The following is a 7,050-nucleotide window of genomic DNA, read 5'->3' as shown; positions in this document are numbered from 1 at the left end:
ATCAAGAATTTAGATGAAGAGAGTTCTAATTGAAGAACTTGAAAATTAAAGACAAGTAATGAAAATCATTCCATTAAAAAAATTCAGAATTAAAAAGAATGAATGAAAGATGATGTTTGATTAAGAATTTAAAACAAGCGTAGTTAAGGTTTCAACTTCCCCCAATATCCTAAATATGTTATGAATTAAAAAGTCATGAATTCGTTTCTTAATATATTGCCAATCAATTCTTTCTAAGTTAATTAGGGCTCAATTCCTTGTTACCCTAAATCTATGTGATCTTGAAAGAACTCTAGTTCCCCGATTATTCCCCAAGAAAACATGCATTAAGATCAAGAATTTCAAGATTGCATAATTACCCTATGTCTATCTCTAGATCACAAGGATTATGATAAATTATCAAGTCAGGGTTCATGCACCAACATCCCTATTGTCATACAATTCCCCAAAATCATTCTATAAGGAACAAACTCATAGAAGGCATTAAAAACAGATAATTTATTCAATTATAAAAAGACCAGGATTCAGAGACAATTTAATTCATAAACATAAAGATTCAATTGGGTTCCATCTACCCTTAACTACATAAAAGACTACTCTAGCATACTGAATTGAAAAACAATAATAAAGAAAAGAGAACCCCAAGCCTCCATTGGTGTGATGTTGACTTGGTTCCTCAGTGTTCCAACGCTCCACAACAGGATTCCTCCTTTAGTCTTGGTGTAATGCTCTGAACTTGTGAATTGGTTTGCTCTCAAGCTCCTTATTTATAGCCATTGGAGTTGTATCCATCATTAAATCTCCCAACGAATCCATATCAGATTTGTCATTGGTTTCACATTTGTTTCCTTTTTGCAATTAAATCTTGAAGATTGGTTGACGGATTTGAGCTTCGAATCTTCGTTATATCTTCCGACGAATCTTTTCCAGGATTTCTTTCAATTCATAGAGATGTTTCTGCTTTCATATCGCAATCTGTATCCTTTGGCAAATCTTAGTTGAATCTTAGGCTGGTGATTTCATGCAGGAGCGTTTTGGCATTCATTTAGAGCGGCAAAACGTCCTCCTAGTACATTCTTCTCTGCCTCTGGGAATTTTGGCGTGATGTAGTGCGCCAAAACGTCCTCTTGGAATGGTAACTTGATGCTGCTAGAGCGTTTTGGCGCTCTGTTGGCCGCCAAAACGCTCTCGTCCAGGGAGTTTTGCTGTTTTCTTCATCTTGAGCGTTTAAACGTGATTCATGGACGCCAAAACGTCCTCTTACAACTGGTACACACTTGAAATCTTGCTTCCTTGAGGCTCCAACTCAACTGGATGTCTTCTTTTGGTTCCAAAGAGCCATAATAGGTGTCTAAAATTCCTTAAAATAAGAATTATGATAACATGTTAGCAAGATATTCAATTATTGTGACTGTACAGTATACAACCCTAATTTCCATGCAATTCATGATATATTTCAAGTATAATTAAGCCTAAAACCATGGTAAACCAAGGGTTTATCAACCATTCCCAGATATGAATATTGCTGTCCTCAGCAATTAACTAGAATAAACTTACTGAAAATTAATCAAGACCTTCAATTGCATGGAGTTCATAGCCAGGATTTAATCAGAGACATGATCACAGAGCATTCAGACTTTAAAAAGATAAGACATCAAAGTAGCAAGATTCATAATTCATCAGTTAGACTTTCAATGAAATTATTTAAGATCAAGAACAAGGAAAACATCCTGAGACACTCCCTCACTAGGATTTTAGTTCACTCGTACTCAACTGTTTAAAGGGTTGGTGTTTCACTCTTTTTCCACTGTATCAACACTACCATAGGCTTGCTTATATTCTCGCTCTCCACAGTTCTTGTGATAAATTAAGCAGATAAAGAGGTCTTCACTAGGGTTATAATGTGGCCTGGTTAAGGGAAAGGAAAGATTTTTGGAACTAAGTTCAAGAATTAAATTCAGATTCTGAAGGAAGGAATAAGTGTAATTTGTTTCATACATTAGTACATTTTTCTTCTCTTCCTTTTGAACTTTTTCTCTTGTCGTTTTCTTTCTAAGAATATTTTCTTGCTTTTCACTTCTTTTATTTTCTTTTCTTTGAGCAATTTGCTTGCTCTTCTTGTTCTAACCAATTTTTCTTCCTGGGGCTTTGCCCTTTTGCTTGTACTTCTTCTTTTTGTTGAACGCTTGTATAGTCACAACTTATATCCACTCTTTTCTTCAAATCTGAAATTAATCTTCTTATTAAAGTGAGGATTTAATTGGGGAAGTGGCTATTCACATTCAAGGGTTTTTCATGAATAAAAAGTCTAGGCTCAAGGGGGCTTAACTAAGTAATATCAATAAAGGTTAGCTATTAGGCCATCTAGATAGAGAAAGAACATGCCTCTATCATTTCTACAAAATATATCACAGACCAATTCAATCAAGAAACAAAGCAAGTTCTAGAGTATCTCAACAGTGGAATGCACACTCAATAAAATTTTTCTGTATAGGCTCAAAACCTCACAGCTATGAATGCACAATAATTATCCTATTTTTTTCGCAAACAACTTCAATACCAAACAATATATTCAATGAATCATGTCACTTATTGCAATGATGTTCATAAAAAATGAATATGTATAAGTGCATCATCATGCTCTGAATCAATCACTAATTTAAAAGTCTCGCCATTTTTCCAATTAAAAACACTTGAGAAAACTTTCAAAAATTTTAGAATTTTCAAAAAAAATATTGGCTTGGGGTTCTTCAACAAAAACTATTAAAAATTCAATTCAAAAAGAATTAAGCTAAAAGAAAGGAGAAAGGATTTGAGATAGTTCCCTGTTTTAGCCGGATGTTCTGTGTATGCTCATGAAGTTCCTCTGGCTTACTCAATTGTGCTTAGATGAATTACGCGTTCCCCATTCCCAGATTTAAATGTTGCTGTCCTCAGCAACAGATTTAAATCTAAAAAGAAAAACGCGTCAAGGAATAAAAACAACCAGTCGCTCTCTTGTTGTTTGTTCCCTTTTCGTCACCTGTAAAATTCACTCATGATAGCCATTAGTCTCAACACCTTCTCCTATCTTTTTTTATTTTTTTTTTAAAAAAATTAACAATAAAATTAATCAAAACTAAAAATAGTCAAATGGTGGGTTGCCTCTCCCTCGCGCTTGTTTTACGTCATGAGCCTGACGTACCTGACTTATGATCATGGTGGTTCAAAACATAATCTTGGTGATGACCAAGCTCCATCATTCAGAAATTGTGTCCTACCATAATGCTCTTTTGCATATGGATGAGGTAAAGTAGTCTCAGGAACTTTGAATTTGACTTTTACATGCTTTCCTTTGCTCCTCGGCTTTTCCATCTTAACTTTTGGCTTACTTTCTTGAGAAGACTTCTCATTGTGTTCTTCTTCACCTTTCTTTTCACTAATAAAGTAGACTTGATCTTGTGGTTGAGCTACGGAGGAGGGGACTTCTTTGTCAAAGAATTTGAAAATTGCTTGCTCTCCGTCTACTCGTAAGATCAGCTCACCTTTAAGCACATCAATCAGCGCTCCTGAAGTTGCCAAGAAGGGTCTTCCAAAAATCATAGGAATTGTGTCATCTTCTTCAATGTCAAGGATGACAAAATCAACAGGAATGATGAACTTGTCAACCTTAACTAATATATCTTCAATGATGCCGTAAGCTTGCTTTGAAGAGCGGTCAGCCAATTGCACTATCATCTTTGTGGGCTTAATTTCAGTAATCCCCAGCTTCTTCATCATGGAGAGTGGCATGACATTGATGCTAGCTCCAAGATCACATAAAACATTGTCCACTTCCACTTTGCCTATAGTGCATGGAATGCTGAAGCTCCCTGGATCCTTGACTTTGGTAGGTAACTTCTTTTTTATGATCGCATTACATTCCTCCGTCGGATTCACCGCCTCACATTCCTGCAACTTACGCTTCCTTGATGATAGATCCTTCATGAACCTTGCGTAGTCGGGCATGTTCTCTAAAGCTTCGGCAAAAGGGATGTTGATCTGCAACCTCTTGAATATGTCTAGAAACTTTGAACACTGCTGCTTCTGAATCTCTTTCTTTAATCTATGAGGATAAGGGATTCGAGCATATGGCGAGAGATCTAATGGCTTGTTCTATCTTTCTAGATCTTTCTTCTTCTCCCACTTGAATAGTTTCTTTTCGGCTTTTTCAGGATTGCTTTTGTCAACTTCAATTGTATCCTTTTCCTTTTCTTTATCTGATTCTTCTCCATCCTTCTTCTTTTTTCCGGGCTGCTCCTCTGTAGGCTGAATCACTGTACCACTCCTAGTGGTGATAACATTGCAATGCTCCCTTGGATTGACAACTGCGTTGCTTGGAAAAGTACCCTGAGCTCTCTCAGAAAATTGCTTTGACAACTGGCCAATCTGAATTTCCAGATTTCTTATGGAAGCTTATTGATTCTGGTTTGCTGCTCTAGTCTCTTGCATGAAAGCAGATGTGTCCTCTCTGAAAGCATTTGCACCTTGAACATAATCAGAAGTGGTCTTGCATAACTGTGCAAAAGCTTTCTCCCACTCAGAAGTGTTACTTTGTTGTGGGGTATCTGGTTGCATTGGAAGGGGAAGATTGAGCTGATGATTGGATTTGTGACTCAACCCTGGATGTTGATTCTGATTCTTCTGATCATACCAGAGTCCATTGACCTCTGCTGGTGGCTTTTCAGTTGTTCTCATGTAGTCACAATCTTCAGTTGCATGAGCCTCTGCACAAATACCACATTTAATATTAGAATTATTAACAGAAGAAACTTGAGAAGAATTAAATTTTTTTGTAAGAGCATCTAATTGTTCTTGTTGTTTCTTGTTCATTTCCAGCATTTGTTCATTTTGGGCTAAGAGCGCATCATAGCCTTCGAGCTTAATAATTCCTGCTCTTCTTGGTGCAACTGGGGCATGAGCATTGTCAAATTCTTGAGACGCTAAAGATTCCAACAACTCTAGCGCTTCCTCTGGAGTTTTTGTTTTCAGTGATCCTCCTGCAGCAGCATTCACCAGTGTTCTTGTGCTGGATGTCATCCCTTGAAAAAAGATTCTTGCTTTCTCCCATTCTTCAATTCCATGTTGAGGACACTTCCTGAGTGATCCCTTGAATCGTTCCCAAGCCTCGTACAAAGATTCGCTGTCTTTTTGTTCAAAAGCAGTGATCTCCGCCTTGAGTTTTGCCATCTTTGAGGCTGAGAAAAATCTATCCAAGAATTTCCTTGCTAAGTCATCCCAATTGGTTATGCTTCTTTCAAGTAGAGACTGCAGCCAATCTCTTGCTTCATCTTTCAGTGAGCATGGAAATAGCCTGATAGCATCACGAGGAACTCCATTTACTTTTAATGTATCACAATAAAGTAAGAAGTTATCAAGATGACTATAGGGGTTCTTCGTGCTTCCTCCAGCAAACTTTTCTTTTTGAATCAGTTATAGCAGTGCCGGCTTCAGTTCAAAGTTGTTAGCCTCTATGTTTGGTCTAACAATGCTTGCCGTCTATGGGACTCGAGCTGGGGTCATGTAATCTCCCAATGTCCTTGGAGCGAGTTGATTATTTTCTGCCATAGATTCCTCCTTTGGTTCCGTCAAAGTTGATGCCTTTGTTTCCTTCGCTTTCTTTGCTTTTGCGTCTTTCCTAAGTTTCCTTTCTGTCTTTTCTATCTCAGGATCAAACTGCAAGATTCACGGGTTAAGAGTACCTCACATAAACTAAGATTGAAAAGATGTGCTGAAAAATAGAAAAAAGACAAAATAGAAAAACAGGAAAAATAATAAAAAAAATAAACAAACAAAGAATGCAGAAAAATAAATATGCAGAAAATTGATGCAGAATTTTAATGCAGAAAAAATATTTTTGAAGAATGTATAAAGTGCAGAAAATTAAAACGTCAAATCTAAAAGTTAATTAGTTACTTCTAATGTTGAAGAATTCGACCCCCGACAACGGCGCCAAAAACTTGTTGCGAATCGGCAAGGGCACCGGTCGTAAAGTAATAAAGTGTACCGGAGTACGAGATCGTTCCCACGAATATCAGAATTTCAAGCACTAGTTCGCTAATTGCGTTTTAGTTGGACAATCAAGAATTTAGATGAAGAGAGTTGTAATTGAAGAACTTGAAAATTAAAGACAAGTAATGAAAAGCATTCCATTAAAAAAATTCAGAATTAAAAAGAATGAATGAAAGATGATGTTTGATTAAGAATTTAAAACAAGCGTAGTTAAGGTTTCGACTTCCCCCAATATCCTCAATATGTTATGAATTAAAAAGTCATGAATCTGTTTCTTAATATATTGCCAATCAATTCTTTCTAAGTTAATTAGGGCTCAATTCCTTGTTACCCTAAATCTATGTGATCTTGAAAGAACTCTAGTTCCCCGATTATTCCCCAAGAAAACATGCATTAAGATCAAGAATTTCAAGATTGCATAATTAACCTATGTCTATCCCTAGATCACAAGGATTATGATAAATTATCAAGTCAGGGTTCATGCACCAACATCCCTATTGTCATACAATTCCCCAAAATCATTCTATAAGGAACAAACTCATCGAAAGCATTAAAAATAGATAATTTATTCAATTATAAAAAGAACAGGATTCGGAGATAATTTAATTCATAAACATAAAGATTCAATTGGGTTCCATCTACCCTTAACTACATAAAAGACTACTCTAGCATACTGAATTGAAAAACAATAATAAAGAAAAGAGAACCCTAAGCCTCCATTGGTGTGATGTTGACTTGGTTCCTCAGTGTTCCAGCGCTCCACAACAGGATTCCTCCTTCAGTCTTGGTGTAATGCTCTGAACTTGTGAATTGGTTTGCTGTCAAGCTCCTTATTTATAGCCATTGGAGTTGTATCCATCATTAAATCTCCCAACGAATCCATATCAGATTTGTAATTGATTTCCCATTTGTTTCCTTTTTGCAATTAAATCTTGAAGATTGGTTGACGGATTTGAGCTTCGAATCTTTGTTATATCATCCGACGAATCTCTTCCAGGATTTCTTTCAATTAATAGAGAT

The 7,050-nt window shown here is 36.4% G+C and overlaps 1 non-coding gene across 1 annotated transcript; it reads left to right on the top strand.

Moving 5' to 3' along the window:
• The first annotated feature begins 5,095 nt into the window (after nucleotides 1-5,095).
• On the top strand, nucleotides 5,096-5,202 carry LOC133290515 (small nucleolar RNA R71). The gene has a single exon (XR_009748681.1). It is a non-coding gene; the product is annotated as a small nucleolar RNA R71 (small nucleolar RNA).
• Nucleotides 5,203-7,050: the final 1,848 nt, after the last annotated feature.

This window comes from Gastrolobium bilobum, unplaced genomic scaffold (assembly GCF_033153095.1).
Source record: "Gastrolobium bilobum isolate Gb01-03AN ecotype WA unplaced genomic scaffold, APGP_CSIRO_Gbil_v1 utg117694, whole genome shotgun sequence".
NCBI lineage: Eukaryota > Viridiplantae > Streptophyta > Magnoliopsida > Fabales > Fabaceae > Gastrolobium > Gastrolobium bilobum.
The sequence above is the reverse complement of the archived record's forward strand: the minus strand, read 5'-3'. Positions and strand labels throughout refer to the sequence as shown.